We start from the raw sequence: 24,769 nt of genomic DNA on the forward strand, positions 1-24,769 counted from the left end.
CCCCATCACAAGATTCTGCCATTCAGAACAAGATTTCCTCCGGAAGTCAGGAGAAGCTCCGGGTATTCCCCAAGGACTTTACCATTTGACCCTCCCAGGAGATTGATGGGTGGGGTAATCAATCAAAACAAACAGCTGGGACTCCTCCTATGCCATTAGCAAAAGGGTGGAATAATTAACAGTTCAAAAAGCAGGTGCAAGGCCTGAACATGCTCTCTTGCCTTTGAACCCTAATTCTGGCTGCCTTCTCCCCTGCCTGGATCACTATACAAGTAAACCTGGGGATTTATATCTATAATGGGAAATCATAGTCTGTAAATCAACCTGTTTTATCACTTTTCAGCCCCTTCCTCCCTACTTGGGACCTGTGATCTGTTATTTTCTCCCATTTCTCTTCCCTCTCTACCTTAATAAATTACTGGCCTAACTCACCTAGCATGCTCTTGAAATTCATTTCTGCAGCATAGTCAAGAACCTAGACAAAATCCGGTTATAGAGGTATCCAGTAATCACTTAAAATAATAGACTCCTTAAAGGAATAATAGTAACAGCTAATATTTATATAATGCTTTATAGTTGACAATGTTCCCACCTGTTTTCACTATCACCAGTGTGAGGTAGTTTGTATTATTTCCATTTCAGATACGGAATCTGAGACTCAGAAAGGTTCTGCACAAGAGAACCAGTTTTCAGATGTTGCTACAGAGGAAGACAATACCCAATTAGTTTTAAAGAATGGCAGCTATCACCAGAGAGACTGTCACTCCCCAAAGCTGTCAGGTAGGAAAATCTTTGCCTCCCCATCCCTGCTTCCAGTCCTGCCAGCAAAGAGGAATGAGTAGGGAAGTGGCAGAGGGAGAACATATTGCCCCCACCCTCCATGCAAGTATTCAGGGCCTCGGCCAGGTCTAGTGTCGCTGGGAAGGGACAAAGCAAGAGTTGTGAAGGGGAGCTTGAAATGAACATTTTTAAATTTTTTGTGTGTATAAACATTTACAATAATCTGAAATACTGGAGACTGTTCTAATTCCTGAAAGTAGGTAGGAATCTATGGCATCCATCATTAAGCTATCCAGTAGAAAAGACGGGCTCATACCACGGACATTGAGTGACATTTTTATTAAAATAAGGATCTGATGAATGTAAAAGCTTCAGGGACTGTGGAAAGGCCTATGCCTCTTATTTTCTTACATAATGGAATGCACTTAAAAATATTCTCAGGAGAATTGCAGGAAGATGATGCGGTAAGAAGCTCTAGGAATCTTTCATTCCACCAAAACAACTATTGAACGGGCAGGAACTCTCTGAATCATCTATTTTGAAACTATGGAGTCTAGTGGAACATTGTGCAGCATACAGGGAAGAGCTAGAGGAAAATACTGGTAAATTATGGTAAATACTGGTGAATGTCACCTTTCATGCATCAGCTACTCCCTGCCCACCAACCTCCAGCTGTGTGGCAGATGGGAGAAAGCAATGGAGACTGCAGCCTGGTGCCAGGGTGGGATACTAAGACCTGGTGCTCCAAAATCCAGGTGTGTGTGGTCCAATCTCTGATCACTGCATTGAGCAGCTACTTAAGATCACTGGGGGAGGCAGTTTTGAAGGCAGCCATTGTTCCAACTCCACTCAGGCAAAAGTAGCAGAGGAGACTCAAACAGGCAGTGCTTTTTTTTTTCTTCCCCTTTCCTCTTTCCATTCCCTGATTAGAAGAAAAAAAATTGGTTGAAAAAGTCATAAATGGATGGCTCCAGACCTCAACCACAACAAAAATCTAGCAATCCCAAAGGAGAGGGAGAAATAGTGATTTCCAGAGTTATAGTAACGTAATACTCAGAAAGCCCTGTTCTCAATAAAAAATTACAAAACACACAAAAAAGAAAGTATGGCTCATTCAGAGAAAAAAAGAATTTGTAAGAAAGCCCATACATTGGAATTATTAGTCAAAAACTTTAAATCAATGGGCTTAAATATGTTCAATGAGCCTATATACAAAGAACTAAAGGAACCTGGGAAAACATTGTCTGAGCAAAATAAAGAGATGGAAATTCTAAAAAGGAACCAAACAAATTTTAGAGTTGCAAAGTACAGTAAATGAAAATTCATTAAACAGATTCAAAACCATATTTGAACAGACAGAAGAGGAAATCAATTAACTTGAAGACAAAACAGTTGAAATTATCAAATGTGAGGAATAGAAGGAAAAAATAAAGTGAAGAAAAATGAATAGAGCCTAGGGATCTGTGGGACACCATCAGGTATACCAACATACTCATTATTGGAGTCCCATAAAGATAAAAGAGAGAAAGGGACAGAAAGGGAATCTGAAGAAATAATGGCCAAAAACTTCTCACATCTGATGAGAGACATGAATATACATGACCAGGAATCTCAATGAATTCCAAGCAGGATAGACTTTAAGAGTTCTACACTAAGGCAATGTATCAGTCAGCCAAAGGGCTGCTGATGCAAAATAACAGAAATCTGCTGGCTTTTATAAAGGGTATTTATTTCAGGTAAGAGCTTACAGATACCAGGCCGTAAAGCATAAGTTACTTCCCTCAACAAAGTCTATTTCCATGTGTTAGAGCAAGATGGCTGCCAGCATCTGCCAGGGTTCAGGCTTCCTGCATTCCTCCCTTCCCAAGTCTTGCTTCTCTCTGGGCTCAGGTCCTCTGGTTTCTCCACAAGGTCTGCTGTAGACAATCAGGTGAATGGCTCTGTCTCTCTCTCCCCGGGGTTTCTGCCTTGTCTAAGGAGCGGTCCCTATTCCTCTGTGTTCTTCTCCTGGCTCAAGTCCTCTCTTCCCAGGACTTGCTTCTCTTTCCTCTATGTGCTTTTTTTTTTTTAAGATTTAATTTTTATTTATTTCTCTCCCCTCCCCCCCTCCCCCAGTTGTCTGCTCTCTGTGTCCATTTGCTGTGTGTTCTTCTTTGACCACTTCTATCCTTATCAGCGGCACTGGTAATCTGTGTTTCTTTTTGTTGCATCAACTTGTTGTGTCTGCTCTCCATGAGTGTGGCACCATTCTTGGGCAGGCTGCACTTTCTTTCGTGCTCGGTGGCTCTCCTTATGGGGTACAGTCCTTGTGCGTGGGGCTCCCCTATGTGGGGGACACCCCTGCGTGGCACGGCACTCCTTGCGCACATCAGCACTGCACATGGGCCAGCTCCACATGGGTCAAGGAGGCTCAGGGTTTGAACCGCAGACCTTCCATGTGGTAGGTGGACGCCCTATCCATTGGGCCAAGTCCGCTTCCCCCTCTATGTGCTTACTTCCTGGGACTCCAGCTCAGGGCTCCAGCTCAAGACTCCAGCATCAAACTCCAAATCAAAACTCCAACATCAAAATGCCTCCAACTCTGTATCTTGCCATGTCTTTTATCTGTGTATCCCCACCCACTAAGAGGTGGGGTCTCAACACCCTAATGACATGGCCCAATCAAAGCCCTAATCATAACTTAATCATGCCCAGATACAGACCAGATTATAAACATAATCCAATGTCTATTTTTGGAATTCATAACTATATCAAACTGCTATAGCACATTATATTGAAACTGTCAAAATCCAAAGTCAAAGAGAGGATTTTGAAAGCAGCAAGAGAGAAGTGACCTCTCATATACAAAGGATCCTCAATAAGACTTTTTTTTTTTTTGAGGTACCAGGGGACAGGGATTGAACCCAGTGTTGCCAGATTTTCCCTAGGTTCTTGGCTCTGTTACAAAAAAGAATTTAAGTACGTGCCCGTTTATTTAGACCAGGACTTTATTAAGAAAATAAGAGAAGAGAAATGGGAGAAAATAAAAAATATAGGTCCCAGGTATACTTGAGGGCTGATTCAGGCAGAGAGAGGAAAAGGGCTGATTTACAGATTACAGATTCCTGTTACAGATTACAAATTCTCAGTTGTACTTGCCTGCTGGTCCAGGCAGAGTAAGAAAGGGCAAAAACAGGGTAAAAAAGGGTAAAAGGGGTCAATTTAACTCCTGGCTTGCTTTTTAAGCCATTAATTACCCCTCCCCTTGTTAATTCTTGGGGGAGGAGTCCCAGCTGATTGCAGTTTTGATTGGTTACCCCACCTGTCAGTGCTGGGGGTGGGGAGTGGGGTGACAATGACAAGGCCCCTTGATAATATCCTGGCCTTTTCCTTGATCCTGGATGAAATCCCATTCCAAATGTGGAATTCTTACAGGGTTCTTCCAGCAGCCATTTTGTGGTGTCTTTCCCTCAGGGAAGGTTCCCACTGCCACATGTCCATGGCCGTGATTTTCTTCCAGGTTCCAGATTTGTCATTTCTTTCCCTAAACTAGCCTGCTTCAACTCCCCTATCAGAGGGTTTATACCTTTATTCTTAAAGGGGTGCTAAAGTATGATGGTCATTCTGTAATTACTTCCTGCTGGTTAGGGGCAGTAGACCCTACCTGACAAGGTGTAAAACCCTCTTGCTACTCTATTGCAAATGAGGGAAGACAAATCTGGCACCATTGAGTGGAGGAGGATGAAATCCCTGTATGGCTAACAAGGTGTTGATTCTGGAAAAAACAAGCTGAATTAGAATCTTGAAGATAGGGTTCCACAAAAAGAATACTGGACCACAAGAATAGGAAAGACCAGGTGCCTGCAAAGTCTGCATCTTTCCAAAGTTTGTGGGCTTTATCTGCAGGTTTTGAATGCTGTTTAGGACTATTTCAGAGTGATTTACATAGAGACAGCAAACCCCTATAAGGAACAGGCACAGGGAAGCAGACGTGGCTCAACCGATCTACCATATGGAGGGTCCAGGGTTTGATCCCCAGGGCCTCCTGACCCATGTGGTGAGCTGGCCCACGCACAGTGCTGTTGCTTGCTCAAGGAGTGCCAGGCCATGTAGGGGCACCCCTGTGCAGGGATGCCCCACACGCAAGGAATGCCCTGCCCCGCGTGGAAAAAAAGAAAGCACAGCCCGCCCAGGAGTGGTGCCACACACACAGAGAGCTGACGCAGCAAGATGACGCAACACAAAGGAGATGCAGTTTCCTGGTGCCACCTGATAATGCAGGTGGACACAGAAGAACACATAGCGAATAGACACAGAGCAGACAATGGTGGGGGGAAAGGAAGAAATAAAAATAAATGCTTTTTTTTTTAAAAAGAAACAGGCATGTTTCTCCCTGTACTTCCATTAGCATATTAAGTGCCCTGCGATTTTGCAGCACCATAGCAGTAAGGAAGTCCATTTGCTCTCTTAGAGCTTTAAAGGCATGGCTAGTTTCTTCTCTTTGTTAGCTCTAAAGAAAGATTGTAATAGATCATGTGGCTTGGTATAAATTGCCAGTCCCACTTTTCCATGGTGATTATGCCTAAGACAGCTAAGAGGGGAATGAGAAGAGGCATTTCCCTTTTAGTTATTGTATAGGGAGAAAATACAGGAAATGAAAACAGACTAGATTTCTTAAGGAGTGTCTGGCTTGCCCTCTCACCAGCAATAGGCATTTGGGATAGAGTTAGAGGGAGCAGCTGGCTTTGACACAGACAGTACTTAGCTTTGTCTTTGAAGAGGTATTTAAGGCTGTCCAGTGACTGGCACTCGTATGTCCTGTCAGGTGCTTCTGGTGAGCTGGCACTTCCTTGGGCAGCTGGCTTCACTCAAGATAAGTGCACCCAGCTGGCAATTCCTTTAAATTTAATAGCTATGGGAGTGATTAGAACTACAGAGTAAAGTTCCTTCCATTTTGGCTGTAATTGAGAGTGAAGTCTGTTCTCCTGCCAGGTTTTGATCAGAACTTGGTTCCCAGGTCCTGGGTGAGGAAAGGTTACACATAGACCATCTTGAAGGGGCTAAGCTGAACTGGGTCCTAAACACCTTGTTTGCTGTTTCCCTTTTGGTGGAAAAATGCTTAGCCCTGGTAGAATGGCATATGGGTTTTCCAGTCTTCCCCAGGCTATGAATGGGACAGGCTCTGAAATAAGGGTTAGGAGGGAGATATGGGTTAAGCACATCTTTCATTACTACTTAGAAAATGAAGTTTACCAGGATTTTTAACATGTTCAATATCCCTCACTCTGGTAATCATTGCTTCACTTGATATGCCCTTCACACAGCCAGCAAGCTGCAGCACCAATGATCAGAGAGAGGAACTAGGAAGGTAGGCTCCAGTATTTCACTGGCCTGGTGCGTAGTGCCCTTTGGCACTATGAAACAGTGCCAGTCTGGGGGCATTATCTGGTCATATCGAGCCATTGCCGGTTGCTACATGAGTCTAAAACTGCAACGTAGTCTCCATCCACTTCAGGAGAACAATCAGAGATGTGGTAGATACCTTTATTGTTTTAGGAATCAGTGACCAACCTAGTCAATAATTCAGATAGAGAGGCAAAATGCCATATACTGAAGTCCTGGTTTAAATACAGAAGAGAGTTTGGTAATACTAAAGTTTATCTCCTTTAATATTTATACACTTTTTAAATTCTTCCAATGCAATGTATCAACTGAATTTAGCTTTTCACTTTTACACCCTTGCCATGATGACGTTAATTAACAGGTATTTTACTTTACCAGTACAGGGAAAACTACTTTCTTAATTATTTTATGAAAACTGAAGATTCCCAATGGAATTCATTACCACCACTTGAATATGCAGATTGAGGTGGCTTCTGACAGGTTTCCCTGCTATGAAGTTACTTTTTGCCATTATTATCAATTAAGGTTTCTAATTTGCACTGTGACCATGCAGTTTTGCACAAAAATGTTGTTCTTTAATTATTGTCTTATAACCAAAAAGTCCTCATTGCTTTAAAATACAATTTGCAACATTTTCCTTTTCTTTAGAGCTTTGCTTATTTTCCATTTTGCCTTTGGCAGACATTAGATGAAAAAATACTAATTCCAGTATACATTCAGAGTCATTGAGACCTCAGGGAAACTGGGTTCTCTCATGAATTGCTACTTTTAGGAACCCCAACAGTTCCCAATCCTCAGCCACTAAACTGGAAGAGTGGACGTCCAACCCTGAGGGTCAAGAATTGATCAGGCAGCAAACACCTGGAGTCACGAGAGAAACCAAGACCACTAATACCAGTGGAAGGACAGGAGACAGGGGTGTCTCAAGTTTGCTTTTCCCTGAGCCATAGAGGGCAGAAGTTGTCATGAAAAAACCATAAGCAAAGGCAAAGGGTGAGGCTAGACCTGAAGCAACCATAATCAAAGGTAAATTAGTTGAAGATTACCATTACCATAGCTGAAGTCTAAGCGAAATCCACTCAGTTATAGAAATTTCAGATATTATCCTTCTGTTTTATCATATAAAGGCATCTATATAATGATCTTAACTCTTAGGTACAATTTCTAGTACGTTTCTGCTTTAAAACAAATTGGGCCCTTTATTAACTAACCCACAAGAATTTTGCTAGTAACAACTTTGCTAAGTTTTTCTGCTTTTCTAGAAGGTGAACCAATTCCACTTGTGATTTGTACATCAAATCCAATTGCAAGGCAGTAGTGACATTTAAAGACTCATTTTTAGGTTACCTTTCACCTTTATTCAGTTTGTAACAGGCAAACCTCAAATTTGATTTCCTAGTCACAAGCAGACTGACAAAGTTAAACACAAAGTTAAGCACAGATTATTTTTTTTTTAATATTTATTTATTATTATTATTTTTTAATTACATTAAAAAATATATATGAGGTCCCATTCAACCCCACCGCCCCCGCCCCCCACTCCCCCCACAGCAACACTCTCTCCCATCATCGTGATACATCCATTGCACCTGGTAAGTTCATCTCTGAGCATCACTGCACCCCATAGTCAATGGTCCACATCATAGCCCAGACTCTCTCACGTTCCATCCAGTGGGCCCTGGGGGGATCTACAGTGTCCCGTAATTGTCTGTGAAGCACTATCCAGGACAACTCCACGTCCCGAAAACGCCTCCACATCTCATCTCTTCCTCCCGTTCCCCACACCCAGCAGCCCCCATGGCTACCGTTCCCACACCCATTCCACATTTTCTCTGTGGACATTGGATTGGTTGTGTCCATTGCACACCTATGTCAAGTGAGGGCTTAGATTGCACATGGGTACTGGATGCACTCTTCCCGCTTCTAGTTGTAGACACTCTAGGCTCCATGTTGTGGTGGTTGACCTTCTTCAACTCCATGTTAGCTGAGTGGAGTAAGTCCAATAAGTCAAAGTGTAGGAGCTGAAGTCTGTTGAGGCTCTGGGCCTGGGTATCATATTATCAGTCCAGAGATTCAAATCCCCTACATATATCTTAAACCCAGCACCAACTACAATTCCAATAAAGTAGCATGCAAGTCTTGTGAAAAGAGATCCCCTCTGAGTCCATTTCCATCACGCAGGAACACCAGCTCCAAAGAAGGGCCATCTGTCATGGCAGTGAACCCCTTCTGCCATGACCATAGAACCCGTGGGTCTCTTTATCCCTCAAAAGAACCAATACCTGGGGTTGTATCTACCTTATCTGTCTCTTAGACTCTGTTCAGTTGTACATAGGGGTATTCCTTCTGACAACCTCCAGACTCTTTTTTAGAGACTCACAGCCTTATAATCTCATTTCTCCTTTCCATTTCCCCCTTACATTAGGTCAAACCGCTTCCCGAAGTCATGTTATTATATGTAGACAGGTATATTCTGCTGTTCCGCATTGAATCTTTAATTCAAGGTCATTTTCTAGTTGCTTCTTCAGCTGGTATGTGGTAGTGATCCCTCGGTGCCAGGGAGGCTCATCCCCGGGTGTCGTGTCCCACGCTGGGGGGAATGCATCACATCTACACGCTGAGTTTGGCTGTGAGAGTGGCCACATTTGAGTAACATGAAGGCTGTCAGGAGGAAACCCCCAGGCACAATGCTACTCTAGGCCTTGTTCTTATTGCAGGTGCATAGGCTCAAAAGTGTAGCCATTAGTATCAAGAGCCCACTGTTGGGCCCTCCTTCCTTCCTGGTTCTTGCCGTTGCACCTGGAGGATTGCCGCTGCTCTCCCAGGGCCCACAACAGTGACCCCCCCGGCCAGGAGCCCAGTACCCCCCCAGCTGTTGTTTTTAATTGTTTCCACTATGAGTATATATAGACATTACCATATACCCTGGGCATATGCCCTGTATAACTCCCTGTCAACCATATATATCCTGTCAATAACATCCCATATCAGTATTCCTCCGCTGCCATTGTTGAACCACTCTGTGATCCAAAACTTCCCGTAAAGTGAATCCCAACATAATGCCAGCTTCAGAAGAGTCTTAGATCACCAAAATTCATATATACAATATACAGTATTTCCCCAGATCCACCATAAAACCTTTTCCCTTCCACAGCAATAATCTTTTAACTTATTCATATCATATTTCCTGAAACTGATGTACAGATTCCGAAACTATAGTTTTCAAACAAGGTAACATTTGTGCTTACTATGTGGTCCATACTTTAGGTTGTACAGTTTTCTAAATTTTTTAGTTATCCTATGTTTTGTCTTATGGTTTTCGTTATTAGTCTGTCGTCCCCTGTATGTTTTTGGTGTAATATTAGCTGTTTTATATTCATCCTCGTGTACTCTCACATAACTCCTCTTTTGCCCCCTTATTTACCTTTGTTCCATCCATTGCACGTCCATTTTCCCCTCCCCTTAGGGCCCACAACGCCTGCCAATCTAATGCCCTGGGAGCCATCCTTTCTCACGAGAGATACAGTTCTCTCTATTCGACGGCATTAGTCTTCCCCAGGATATGGGTCCACCCCACCCAATGGTAGAACCCACCTTGGCAAAATGAGCCTTCAGCTATTCCCTCCAGAGTCCGTCCCGCATCAGACCATACCCCCTGAGCGTCCTAACCAGGTAACCCTCCTACTTATACTTTGATACGTTTTACTCAACATTTAGTTCTCAATGAACTTCTGGCACTCTCCCATGTTTGTATGTTGCCCCTCCCTCCCACCTATAAGCACAGATTAAAACAGAAGAATTTTATGCCCTTAGCATTTTCTAGGAACTTTTTTATCTTAATTGATGGCATATGAGGTGTTTACTAAATAGCCTAGATCTTGATCCCCACTCACTCTCCTTATTAGGCACAACTGAGTTTAAAACTGAGAAGGCTTTTTCTAAAAGAGAGTTAATGAAAGTTTGAGTGCATTTTCTCATCTCTTTAAGGAGACATGACCACAAAGTTTCTGACCCTCAAATCTATTTGTCCTCTCCTTTTTCTTATACAGATTTAACTGGAATTCAGGGTCCCATACAGAGGCTGCTTTATGCCACACTGTGGCCACATAGACCAACAGTAGGCAAGTTTTCCCCATCCCTGAGAAGACATCCTATGGAGTATCTGCTGGTAGCCTAGAGATCATGCGCATTGTTTTAAGAGAAAGAGGCACTTTTATTAACCAAGCAACTAGAACAATTTTATTAGTCTGGTGTCCCAGAGTCCAAGTCTGACTAAACCTTTTTAACCCTCCAAACTGAAGCTCCCAATCCATTTAAGTTTTGGCAGACATTTAGCTGCTCTCTGAACTGAAGTGCTCAAGCTGCTTAAGTCCTGGGGGATGTTCAGAGTTATTGCTCTGGTTCCCGCCATCCTGGGAATCATAGAGCCCTTGCTGCTAGGTGTTCCTGGGGTAACCTAGGCTTGGGAAATGCCCAGGCTAGATTCTGGACCAAAGCTTCCAAGCTGCGCACATGATTTTTCCTGGAAAAGGGGGCTTGAAAACCCCTCTTTTTCCACCTATTCTTATAAATTCTTGAAAGCAGTCTCATTTTATGGCTTTATGTCCTGGGAATTTTACAGCTAAACCAGACATCAAAGGCTCATTAAGAAATTAGAGATCAATTGTTCCACCTAACAGGCCTCCAGGGCCCTGCGACAATAACTTCTTCCCTCCCTGGATAGGACCAAAAGTTCACTAGCATATGCATCTTCAGTTTCTAAAATATTCCAAAGCATTTTACAAATCCGAAATGAGAAATTCAGTAGGGGAAATGGATGTGGCTCAATCAATTGGGCTCCTGCTCCTGTCTACCAAATAGGAGGTCCAGGGTTCGATGCCCAGGGCCTCCTGGTGAAGGCAAGCTGGCCCACGTGGAGTGCTGGCCCACGTGGGAATGCCGCCCTGCACAGGAAAGCCACCCCACATGGGAAAGCTGCCCCACGAAGGAGTGCCGGCCAATGTGGAGAGCTGGTGCTACAAGATGATGCAACAGGAGACACAGTGGGGAGAAAATAAGAAGACTTAGCAAAACGGAGCCAAGGTGGTGCAAGGCAGTAATCACCTCTCTCCCACTCTGAAAGGTCTCAGGATTTGTTCCTGGAGCTGCCTAATGAGGATACAAGCAGATACAGAAGAACACACAGCAAATGGACACGGAAAGCAGGGAACAGGGAGAGGGGAGAGAAATAAATAAAAATCTTTTTTAAAAAAATTCAATAATAGGAAGTAGGAAGATTAAATGTGGAGTCAAGGTGAATTAGGACACAGCTCTTGGTCCATGCATGAAACCACTGGAAAAGGGAACACGGGCTGCCCCACAGCACCCACTCTTGGCCCTGCTCTCAGCCACTTTCCCACCCTGTCCCAGACCAGGGAGCTGGGTGTGGTCAGTAGGAAGATAGGCCAGTGAGGCTCAGATGCATGGGAAGGCACAAGCCCCCAGCCTTCTGCCATAGCTGCTGCTGCCAAGGGGCAAGGGCAGGAAAAACAGTGGCAGCCTGCACCAGGAGCAAGGCCTGCAGCTGCTAACAAAACCAGGGCTTTAGAGTGGAGAAGCCCCATTCGGGCTGGAAAAGGTGGCTCTACTGTGCCCAGAGGTTGGCCTGGGAACACCTGTCTAGGCAGCGTCCTACTTTGAGGTCTTGCCCAGAGCCCCTACCCTCCCAGCCAGGGTCAGGTCGAGCAGTCCCATGCCCCAGCCCCTCCCTTGGCCCAGGATTATGTCCTGTGGGGGCCTGTAGGGGAACCCATCTAAAATGGATAACCAAAACAGGGCATTAAATAGGCTGTAGTTAATAGTTTAGACTGTCCAATACCTTTCTCCTGGGTGGCTTTGCCAAAAAATGTAGCCGGATTTTCTCTAGGTTCTTGGCTATGTTATAAAAAAGAACTTAAGTACTTGCAGCTTAATTAGGCCAGTAGTTTATTAAGAAAATGAGAGAAAAGAAATGGGAGAAAATAACAGATTATGGGTCCCAGGTATACCTGTGGGCTTGTCCACAAGTACACTCTGGTCCAGGCAGAGTGAGAAAGGGCAAAAACAGGGTAAAAAAAAGGTGTGGGGTCTTTCCCTCAGGGAGGATTCCTTGGCTGTGATTTTCTGCCAGGTTCCAGATTTGTCTTTTCATTTCCTAAACTAGCCTGCTTCTCTGGGACTTCATCTATGGGGAGCCAGCGCTCAACCACCGAGCCACATCATCTTCCCTGAGTTGGTCCCCTTGTTTGTTTTGCTTATTGTTTGTCTTTGTTTTTTTCAGGAGGCACCAGGAAATGAACCCAGAACCTCCCTTGTGGGAGGTGGGTGCCCAACCACTTGAGCTACATCCACTCCAATAAGATTAAAAGAGGATTTCTCATCAGAAACCATGGAGACCAGAAGACAGTGGGATCACATAGTTAAAGTCCTTAAAGAAAAAACTGTCAACCAAGAATTCTATATCCAGCAAAATTGTTTTTCAAAAATGAAGGAGGAAAGTGGATTTGGCTCAGTCAACACAGGCTGGGAGAGAGAAACATCAAATACAGACATGCAAGGGTGCTGGGTCAGGGATCAGTCTGAGCTGTCTGAGCTAGAGGAGCTGAACCAGCCTGGGAAATCTGCCCCAGGTTTCTGAGGCCTGTCACTACCTAAGCAGTGACAGAGGAGCATGAAGAGGAGAGGAGTCCAGGCCATGGTGAACACAGTCCCTGAGCCCCACAGTGGAGCTGGGCTTCCCCAGGCCTCCTTTTCTCTCCCACCCTCTGCCAGAGGAGGGGCTCATCATGAGCATCATGAGCTCCTGCCTATCACATGGGAGGTCCTGGGTTCAGTTCCTGGTGCCTCCTAAAGAGAAGATGAGCAGACACAGAGAGCACACAGGGGATGGATAGAGAGAGCAGATAGTGAGCGCAAATGAGGAGGGGGTATAAATAAATCTTTTTTAAAAATTATTTTTAAAAAAATGAGGGAAGCAGATGTGGCTCAAGTGATTGAGCTCCTGTCTACCATATAGGAGGTCCAGTGTTTGATTCCTGGGGCCTCCTGGTGAAGGCAGGCTGGCCCATGCAGCGAGCTGGCCTTCATGAAGTGCTAACCCGCTCAGGAGTGCTGGTCCACATAGAAGAGCTGACTCGAATGGAGCACTGGCATGGGCGGAAGAGCTGGTGCAGCAAGATGACGTAATAAAAAGAGACACAGAAGAGAGACAATAAGAGATGCAGCAGACCAGGGAGCTGAAGTGGCACAGAGATTGAGTGCCTATCTCCCACTCCAAAAGGCCCCAAGATCAGTTCCAGGTGCTGCCTAAAGAGAAGACAAAGGAGGCAGATGGGGCTTCCACCTACCATATGGTAGGGCCCAGGTTCAGTCCCTCCTGGGAGAGAAAACATGCCTGCCTGGTGAGCCAGTGCCTGTGTGGTAAGCAATGTCCCCACATGGCGAGCTGAGTGCCCATGTGGTGAGCCAAGTACCTGTGTGGTGAGCCAAGTGCCCACACAAGTGCCTGTGCAGTGAGCCAGTGCTCTCACAGCAAGCTGAGTGCCCATGCAATGAGCGAGTGCCCATGCAAGTGAGTCATGCAGCTAGATGATGCAACAAAAGAGAGACAAAGGAGAGAATCAAGGTGAAGTGCAGCAGAAACCAGGAACTGAGGTGGCACAGCTGACAGGGTACTTCTCTCCACATCAGAGGTCCCCAGGATCAAATCCTGGTGAATCTTAGAGGAGAAAAAATGAGAAGAAAAGACAAAAAGATAAATAGATACAGAAGATCACATAGCAAATGGACATAGACAACAAAAACAGCAGGGCTGGGGGTGGGGAGGGGGAAGGGGGAATAAATAAATAAATCTTTAAAAAATGAAGAGAAGACAAGCAGACACAGAAGAACACACAGCAAATGGACACAGAAGACAGTGAACACAAAAACAATGGGGGGAGAATAAATAAATCTTATTTAAAAAATGGAGAGGGCAGTGAATGTGGCTCAAGCAGTTGAGTACATATCTACCACATGGGAGGCCCTGGGTTTGGTTCCTGGTGCATCCTAAAGAAGGCAAACAAGACAGCAAGTTGATGCAACAAGCCTGCATGATGAGCTGATGCAACAAGATGATGCAACAAAGACACACAACAAGGAAACGCAATGAGAGATACAAGCAGGGAACAGAGGTAGCTGAAGTGATTGGGCACTTCCCTCCCACATGGAAGGTCCTGGATTTAGTTCCCAGTGCCTCCTAAAAAGCAGACGAGCACACAACAAACAGACACAGAGGGCAGACAGCAAGCACAAATGGGGTGGGGAGAAATAAAATAAATCTTTAAAAAAATGGAGATACTACTGAAACTAACTAGGCTGGTACTAGTTGAACTAGGTTGTTATTAGTTCAATATGTTCATTATTACAGAGGTAACCACTATAAAAGAAACTGAAAAATAAAGAGAAAAGGAAGAAAGGGAATCAAATTGATATACTACAAAAAAGCAACTAAATTAAAAAAAAAGGCAATTATGGAGTAATTGAGGTACAAAAACATCCATGACATACAGAAAACAAATAGCTAAATGTCAGAAAAAATTCTTCCTTTTCAGTTATTACCTTAAATATCAATGGATTAAACTCCCCTATTAAAAGGCAGAGATTGGCACATTAGATGAAAAAGCATGATCCATTTATATGCTGTCTACAAGAGACTCACTTTAGATACAAAGACATGAAGTTGTTGAAAATAAAAGGGTGGAAAAAGATATTCCATTCAAACAGTAATCAGAAGACAGCTAGAGTGCCTATATTATTGTCAGACAAAATAGAGTTTAAGTCAAAAGCAGATTACAAGAGACAAGGGTAGTATATATTGACAAAAGTTTCAATCCAACAGGAATTATAACAATTATAAACAGATAATGCACTTCACAACAGAGATCCATATAGCAAAAATTGACATAATTGAAGGGAGAAAATAGATAGTTCTACAAAAATAATTGGATACTTCAGTATACCACTTTCAATAATTGATAGAACATTTAAGTAGAAAATCAATAAGGAAAGAGAGGACTTGAACAACACTTAACCAATTAGACCAAATGGACAAATATAGAACACTCTACCCAACAATAGCAGAATACACATTCTTCCCAAATGGATATGGAATATTTTCCAGGATAAACCATACATTAGGCCACAAATTAAATCTTAATAAATTTTACTTTTTTTTTTAAAGATGTATTTATTTATTTCTCTCCCCTTCTCCCCCCCCCCCCACAGTTGTCTGCTCTCTGTGTCCATTCACTGTGTGTTCTTCTGTGACCGCTTCTATCCTTATCAGTGGCACCAGGAATCTGTGTCTCTCTTTGTTGTGTCATCTTGTGTCAGCTCTCCGTGTGTGCAGCACCACTCCTGGGCAGGCTGCACTTTCTTTCACACCGGGCAGCTCTCCTTACAGGGCACACTCCTTGCGCGTGGGGCTCCCCTATGTGGGGGACACCCCTGCGTGGCAGGGCACTCCTTGTGCGCATCAGCACTGTGCATGGGCCAGCTCCACACAGATCAAGGAGGCCCGGGGTTTGAACCGCAGACATCCCATGTGGTAGGCAGATGCCCTATCCATTGGGCCAAGTCCGCTTCTCAATAAATTTTAAATTATTGAAATCATACAAATTATCTTTTCAGATCACAGTGGAATAAAGCTAGAAATCAGTAAAGAAAGAAAATTGGAAATTTTACAAATATGTGGAAATTAACACACTATTAAACAGCCAGTGGGTCAAAGAGAAATCATAAGGGAAGTTAGGAAATATCTTGAGATGGACGAAAAATAAAAGCACAAAACACCAAAACTTAGATGACTCAGCAAAGGCAGGGCTCAGTGGAAAATATATAGCTCTAAGTGCCTACATTAAAAAAGAAAAAAGATCACAAATCACTAACCTAAATCAACACTTAAAGAAACTAGAGTGAGAAGAGCAAACTAAACCCAAAGCCATAGAAGGCAGGGAATAGTAAATATTAGAGCAGAGTTAAATGAAATAAAGAGAAGAGAGAAACAATAGAGAGGGAAGTGGATTTGGCCCAATGGATAGGGCATCTGCCTACCACACGGGAGGTCCAAGGTTCAAACCCAGGACCTCCTGGCCCGTGTGATGAGCTGGCCCATGCGTAGTGCTGATGTGTGCAAGGACTGCCCTGCCACACAGGGGTGTCCCCGCTTAGGGGAGCCCCACACACAAGGAGTGTGCCCCATAAAGAAAGCCGCCCAGGGTGAAAAAAATGCAGCCTGCCCAGGAATGGTGCCGCACATACGGAGAGCTGTCGCAGCAAGATGACGCAACAAAACAAGACACAGAGTCTGGGTGCTGCTGACAAGAATACAAGGGAACACAGAAGACCACACAGCAAATGGATACAACCGGCGGGGGGTGGGGGACAGGGGGCGGGAGGCAGGGCAGGAAAGGAAGAGAGAGAAATTTTTTAAAAAATCTTAAAAAAAAGAAAGAAAAAGAAAAACAATAGAATCAACAAAACCAATAGTTGGTTTTTTGAAGAGTAAAACTTTTAGCCAGGCTGACCAAAAAAAAAGAAGACACATGACTAAAATCAGTAGTAAAAGTGAAGACATTACTACTGACCCTACAGAAATAAAAAGGCACATGAGGGTACTATGAACAGCTTTATTCCCAACAAATTAGAAAATCTAGATGAAATGGGCAAATTCCTAGAAACTTACAAATTACCTAATCTGACACAAAGAAAAATAGAGAATCTCAACAAACCTATAACAGGTAAAGAGATTGAATCAGCAACCAAAAACCTATCAGCAGAGAAAAGTCCAAGATCAGATGGTTTCATTGATGATTTTTACCAAATATTTAAAGATTTAACACCAATTCTTCTCAAATTTTTCAAAAAAAATGGAAAAGGAAGGATTACTTCCAAGTTAATTTATTCTATGAGGTCATCGTTACCCTGATATCAAGGCCATATAAGGACAGCATAAGAAAAGAAAATTATAGACATATATCCCATATGAATATAGATGCAAAAATTCTCAACAAAATACTGGCAAACCAAGTCCAACAGTATATTAAAAGATTACACACCCTGACCAAATGGGATTTATTTCCAAGAGTGCAAGGATGGCTCAACATAAGGAAATCAATCAATATAATACACTGTATTAATAGAATTAAGAGAAAAAAAAACATACAATCACCTCGATTAATGCAGAAAAAGCATTTGACAAAATCCAACATCCTTTCACAATATAAACACTCAGAAAACTAGGAATAGAGGAAAACTTTCTCAACATAATAAATGGCATATATGAAAAGCCCACAGCTAACATCCTACTTAATGGTGGAACATTGGAAACTTTCTCTTTAAAATCAGGAATAAGGGAAGTGGATGTGGCTCAATTGATAAGGCCTCTGGCTACCATATGGGAGGACCCAGGTTCAATCCCTGGGACCTCCTGGTGAAAAAGAAGAAAAAGCACGCCTGCGTGGCAAGCCAAGTGCCCATGTGGTGAGCTGAGTGCCTACACAGCAAGCTGAGTGCCCATGCGGTGAGCTGAGTGCCCACATGAGTGCCTGTGTGGTGAGCTGAGCACCCAAGCAACAAGCCAAGTGCCCGCCCAAGTGCCCGTGTGGCGAGCTGAGTGCCTGTGTGAGTGCCTGCGTGGTGAGGCAGTGCTTGTGTGGTGAGCTAGTGCCCACGTGGTGAACTGAGTGCCTGCACAGTGAGCCAAGTGCCCACGTGGTGAGCCAGTGCCCACACAAGAGACTCGCCCAGCAAGATGATGATGCAACAAAAGAGAGATGAAAGGAAGAGTCAAGGTGAAGTGCAGAAACCAGGAACTGAGGTGGCACAATTGACAGGGAACCTTTCTCCACATCAGAGGTTCCCAGGACCAAATCCTGGTGAATCCTAGAGGAGAAAGATGAGAATAGAAGACAAAAAAGAGAAATAGATACAGAAGATCACATTGGGAAGCGGACTTGGCCCAGTGGTTAGGGCGTCTGTCTACCGCATGGGAGGTCCATGGTTCAAACCTGGGCCTCCTTGACCCATGTGGAGCTGACCCATGCGCAGTGCTGATGCGCGCAAGGAGTGCACCCCGTAAGGAGAGCCGCCCAGCGTGAAAGAAAGTGCAACCTGCCTAAGAATGGCACCGCCCACATGGAGAGCTGACACAACAAGATGACTCAACAAAAAGAAACACAGATTCCCATGCCACTGACAACAACAGAAGCGGACAAAGAAGAAGACACAGCAAACAGACACAGAGAACAGACAACCGGGGTGGGGGAAAGGGGAGAGAAATAAATAAATAAATATATTTTTTTAAAAAGATCATGGGGAAACGGACTTGGCCCAGTGGTTAGGGCGTCCGTCTACCACATGGGAGGTCCGCGGTTCAAACCTCAGGCCTCCTTGACCCGTGTGGAGCTGGCCCATGCTCAGTGCTGATGTGCACAAGGAGTGCCGTGCCACGCAGGGGTGTCCCCGCATAGGGAAGCCCCATGCGCAAGGAGTGCACCCCGTAAGAAGAGCCGCCCAGCGCGAAAGAGAGTGCAGCCTGCCCAGGAATGGCGCTGCCCACATTTCCCTTGCTGCTGAGGACAACAGAAGCGGACAAAAGAAACCAGACGCAGCAAATAGACACAGAGAACAGACAACCGGGGAAGGGGGCGGAATTAAATAAATAAATAAATCTTTTTTTAAAAAATCATATAGCAAATAGACACAGAGAGCAAAAACATCAGGGTTGGGGGAGGGGGTGGGGAAGGGGTGGGGGAGGGGTGGGGGAGGGGAAGGAAAATAAAATCTTTTTAAAAGATGTCTTAAAAAAATAAAATCAGGGGAAACGGACTTTGGCTCAGTGGTTAGGGCATCCGTCTACCACATGGGAGGTCCACGGTTCAAGCCCCGGGCCTCCTTGACCCATGTGGAGCTGGCCCATGCGCAGTGCTGATGCGCGCAAGGAGTGCCATGCCACACAGAGGTGTCCCCCGCATAGGGGAGCCCCACGCGCAAGGAGTGCACCCATAAGGAGAGCCGCCCAGCGCAAAGGAGGGAGCAGCCTGCTGAGGAATGGCACCGCCCACACTTCTCGTGCCGCTGATGACAACAGAAGAGGACAAAGAAACAAGACGCAGCAAAAAGACACAGAAAACAGACAACCGGGGGAGGGGAGGGGAATTAAATAAATAAAAATAAATCTTAAAAAAAATTAAAAAAAAAAAAATCAGGACTAAGACAAGGATACCTGTAGTCACCACTGTTTTCAACATTAAACTGGAAGTTCTAGGTAGAGAAATCAGGCAAAGAGAAAGAAATAAAAGGTATCCAAATTGGAAAGGAAGAAGTCAGATTACCCTATTCCAGATAACATGATCATCCTGTATAGAGAAAATCCCAAAGAATTCACAAGAAAGCTATTAGAATAATAAATGAATTCAGCAAAGTTGCAGGATACAAGATAAACACACAGAAGTCAGTTGGGTTCTTATACACCATAATTAAATTATTAATCTGAAAAGAAAACCAAGAAAAAAATTTCATTTACAATAGCATCTAAAAGCATAAAGGGAAGCTGATGTGGCGCAAGTGATTGGGATTCCACCTACCACACAGGAGGTCCCAGATTCTATTCCAGGTGCCTCCTGGAGAAGGCAAGCTGGCACAGTGGGCAGGTACCGTGAGCTCATCCAACAAGAAGACACAACAAAAGAGACACAAAGAGGAAAGACAATGAGAGACACAACAAACCAGGGAGCTGGTGGCTCAGGTGATAGAATGCTTCTCTTCCACATGGGAGGTCCTGGGTTCAGTTCCTGGTGCCTCCTAAGGAGAAGATGAACACAGAGAGCAAACAGCAATGGACACAGAGAGCAGACAGCTACTGGAAACAATGAGAGGGAGGAGGGATAAATAAATAAAATAAATCTTTAAAAAATAAAAAGGAAAGAATAGAGTACCTAGGAATAAACTTAACCACAGAGATGAAAGACTTGTGTAGAGTGGATGTGACTCAAGCTGTTAAGCTCCTGCTTCCCACATGGAAGTCCCGGGTTCGGTCCCCAGTGCCTCCTAAAAACAAAAACAAAACAACAAGCAGGAGGATTGTGGGAAGATGGCGATGGACTAACAGGCAGAGCCAAATACTCTCACAAAAACAATGGAGAAAGAACCTGTCTAAGGGACTTGCTTTGGGGGTCAGCAGACCAGGACAATGCTTCACAACTCCCAGGAGAGTAAGGGACAGAGAGACGAAGAAGCCGAAATGAGAAACATGAATTAACCAAGTCCCTGTGGCAGCCTGGAAGGGCTCCCAACCTCCACCCCCAAGATATTAAACTAGGGTAAAACCCCTGGCTTGCTACTGCCAACTGAGAGGGGAACAGATATCTTCCTTCCTTTCAGCTGTTTCAAGGGAAAAGGGAGGGGAGGTCAGGGTGCTTTTCTTCAGTGAATTCAGCCAGGAGAGCCTGCTTTGAATCTCTGCTCTGGAGCACAAGAAAGCCTAGACTGAAATACCTCCACAGAAAGGGCACTGATGAGTGCCATCTGCTGGCCAGTATGGAAATTGCATGGACAAAAACTGTTCACGCTCTCTGTATCCAACCCCTGGGAGAAAATCTGTGCCCCACTAAAGAGTCCCTGGCCTGATTTTTAACACGTAAACAGGGCAATTTTTAAAACTGAGAATAAGTTGAACCAAATATTAAAGAAAAGTTGTGGAAAAAAAACAATAGGCAAGAGAGAAATTGACTATCAGAGTAAATTCACCAACATATTCAGATGCCTAGGCATCAGCAAAAAATTACAAGCTATACTAGGAAACAGGAAGAGATGACCCAGCCTAAAGAACAAACCAAATATCCTAAACAGATACAGGATTTAATATAATTAATCATTGATAATCATACAGCTCTCTAAAATCACTTCAAAGAATTTAAAGAAAATATGGCTAAGGATATTAAGAAGACACTGGGAGAGCATAAAGAACAATGTGAAAGCCTGCAAAGAAAAGTAACAAACCTTAACGGGAATGAAAGACACAATGAATGAGATTAAGAATACATTAGAGAGCCTCCCTGGCACCAAGGGATTACTACCAAGTACCAGCTGATGATGTAACTAGAAAATGACCTTGAATAAAAGGGTCAACTCGGATCAGCAGAATATCTCAATCTACATATAATACCAGGAGTTAAAAATGCTTTTTGACCTGAATCAAGGGGGAAATGGAAAGGACAAATGAATTTATATGGCTATGAGTCTCCAAAAACAGCCAGCAGGTTGTCAGAGGGGTTGCCCTTATGCACACCTCAGCAGAGTCCCAGAGACAGATAAAGTAGATACAACCCCGGATATTGGTTCTTCTGAGGGCTACAGAGACCCACAGGTTCTATGGTCATAGCAGATGGAGTTCAGTGCCATGTCACTTGGCCCTACTTTGGAGTTTGTGTTTCTGTGTGATGGAGCTGGACTCAGATATGATCTTTGTTCACAAGTCTCTCCTATTACTTTTACTGGAACTGTAGTTGGTGCTGAGGTTTAATATATACCCAGGGGACCTGAATCTCTGGACTGATCATGTGATAGCCAGGCCCTGAGCCTCAACAGTCTTCAGTTCCTACACTCTGGTTTATTGGACTTACCCCACTCAGCTAACATGAAGTTGAAGTAGGTCAACCACCACACCATGGAGCCAAGAGTGCCTACAACTAAAAGCAGGAGGATCGCATCCAGCATCCGTGTGGAATCTAAGCCCCCTCTTGTTACAGATGTGGAGTGGACACAACCATTCCAAGGTCCACAGGATGGAGGAATAGAGTATGGATTAGATTGGACTTACTGATAATCTATTCATGAACTATTGTAATTAGTAATTGAAGAAAATGTGGCATTGGTGTGGAGAAAGTGGCCATGGTGGCTGCTGGGGGTAGGGAATGGGAGGAATTTTTGGGACTTGGAGTTTTCCTGGGTGATGCTGTAGGGACAGTTACCGGACATTGTATGTCCTCCCATGGCCCACTGGGCGGAATGTTGTAAAATGTGGACTATGATGTGGACCATTGACCTGAGGTGCAGTGGTGCTCTGAGATGTATTCACCAAATGCAATGAATATCTCATGATGATGGAGGAGATTGTTGTTATGGGGGGAGGAGTGGGGTGAGGCAGGTGGGGCTTTATGGGGACCTCATATTTTTTTAATGTAATATTAAAAAAATAAGACAAAAAAAAGAATACATTAGAGACACATAAGAGGAGATTTGAATTGGTTGAAGACAAAATTAGTGATTTCGAAGACAGAACATCTGAACTGGAAAAGACAGGAGAACAGAAAGAGAAGAGAATGGAAAAAATGGAATCATCTCAGGGAATTGAATGACAAAGCAAAACACACAAACATTCACATTATTGGTGTCCCAGAAGAAGAAGAGAATGGAAAAAGGGCAGGAAGAATATCTGAGGAAATAATGACTGAGAACTTCCCAACCCTTATGAAGGACATAAATATCTATATCCATGAAGGATAACACACCCCAAAGAGAATAAATTAGAATAGACTAACCCAAAACACCAACTATTCTTAGTGACAAATATCAGAGATAAAGAGAATTCTGAAAGCAGCAAGAGAAAAGCAAAGCATCACATACAAGGGAAACTTGATAATATTAAGTGCTGACCTCTCATCAGAAACCATGGAGGGGAGAAGAAGGTGATAAGATGTATTTAAGGTACTGAAAGAGAAAAACTGCCAGCCAAGAATACTGTATCTGGCAAACCTGTCCTTCAAAAATGAGGGTAACTTAGTTGGCCCTACTTTGGAGTTTGGTGATGGAGCTGGACTTAGATGTGATCTTTGTCCACAAGTCTCTCCTGTTACTTTTACTGGAACTGTAGTTGGTGCTGGGGTTTAATATATATCCAGGGGACCTGAATCTCTGGACTGACCATGTGATAGCCAGGCCCTGAGCCTCAACAGACTTGCACCTCCTACACTCTGGTTTATTGGTCTTACCCCACTCAGCTAATATGGAGTTGAAGAAGGTCAACCACCACACCAGGGAGCCATGAGTGCCTACAACGAAAAGCAGGAGAATTGCATCCAGCATCCATGTGGAATCTAAACCCCCTCTTGATATAGAGTGGGGTGGACACAACCATTCTAAGGCCCACAGGATGGAGGAATAGAGTATGGATTAGAGTGGACTTACTGATATTCTATTCATGAACTATTGTGATTAGTAATCGAAGAAAATGTGGCATTGGTGTAGAGAAAGTGGCCATGATGGCTGCTGGGGGTAGGGAGTGGGAGGAAGAGATGTGATGTCGGGGCATTTTCGGGACTTGGAGTTGTCCTGGGTGGTGCTGCAGGGATAGTTACTGGGCATTGTATGTCCTCCCATGGCCCACTGGGTGGACTGTGGGAGAGTGTGGGCTATGATGTGGATCATTGACCATGAGGTGCGGCAGTGCTCAGAGATGTATTCACCAAGTGCAATGAATGTCTCATGATGATGGAGGAAGTTGTTGTAATGCGGGGAGGAGTGGGGTGAGGGGGGTGGGGGGTATATAGGACCTCATATTTTTTGAATGTAACATTAAAAAAATAAAGACAAAAAATAAAAAATAAAAAACAAAAATGAGGGTGAGTTAAAGTCTTCACAGACAGACAAAAACTGATAGAATATGTTACCAAGAGATGAGATTTACAAGAGATACTAAACAGGGTGCTGCTGCCGGAAAGGAAAAAAACAAGAGTGAGAGATTTGGAGAAGAGATTAGAAATGAAGATTTTTAGGAAGGGTAAACTAGAAGATAAGAAGACAGACAATAGAATGGTATGACAACAGAGAACCAAAGGATAAAATGGATGAAATAAGTAATGCTTATACAGTAATAACACTAAATATTAATGGATTGAACTCCCCAATGAAAAGACAGACCGATAGAATGGATTTTTTAAAATGAGCCATCTATATGTTGTCTATAAGAGACCCACCTCAGATATAAGGACATAACCAGGTTAAAAGTGAAAGGTTGGAAAAAGGTATTCCATGCAAATAATAACCAAAAAAGATCTGGAGCAGACCAGATAAATATAAAATAACAATATTATAGTATATGAACAATAATTACTCAGTGCAGCTGGCATATTGTTCCTGTGATCAGTATTCTGTAAGTTTCTTCATGCAAAATAAATACTTGCTTTCAATTGAGGACTGGAGAAGAGATATATTTTTTGACACTTCATTTTTCTTTAACCCTTTCTTATGCATACTTGTTATTTACAATAATCCATCTGGATCAATAATGATTTAGCATGACTACTGTTAAAAAAATTTTTTTCTGCCTCATAAAATTATGAGTTGGCACATTGTTATCTGCAGTAATTGTTTCCAATAAGATGTGAAGAATTCCCAGATAGGAATTTGATTATCCAGAAAGAATTATGACCTAAATGGACATGAAATAACTAAACCAATAATTTATTTCATTCTTAGGGATTATTTTGTCTAATAGTTAGAGCTGTAATATAAAATTAGAATTATATTTTAATTAATTTCTATTAGTTAT

The 24,769-nt window shown here is 43.5% G+C and overlaps 1 long non-coding RNA gene across 1 annotated transcript; it reads left to right on the forward strand.

Moving 5' to 3' along the window:
• Window positions 1-647: 647 nt before the first annotated feature.
• Window positions 648-15,399, forward strand: LOC131274604 (uncharacterized). Its single transcript, XR_009181884.1, has 2 exons — window positions 648-780; window positions 12,461-15,399. It is a non-coding gene; the product is annotated as an uncharacterized lncRNA (long non-coding RNA).
• The last annotated feature ends 9,370 nt before the right edge of the window (window positions 15,400-24,769 follow it).

The sequence above is a fragment of the Dasypus novemcinctus genome, chromosome 19 (assembly GCF_030445035.2).
Source record: "Dasypus novemcinctus isolate mDasNov1 chromosome 19, mDasNov1.1.hap2, whole genome shotgun sequence".
Classification (NCBI taxonomy): Eukaryota; Metazoa; Chordata; class Mammalia; order Cingulata; family Dasypodidae; genus Dasypus; species Dasypus novemcinctus.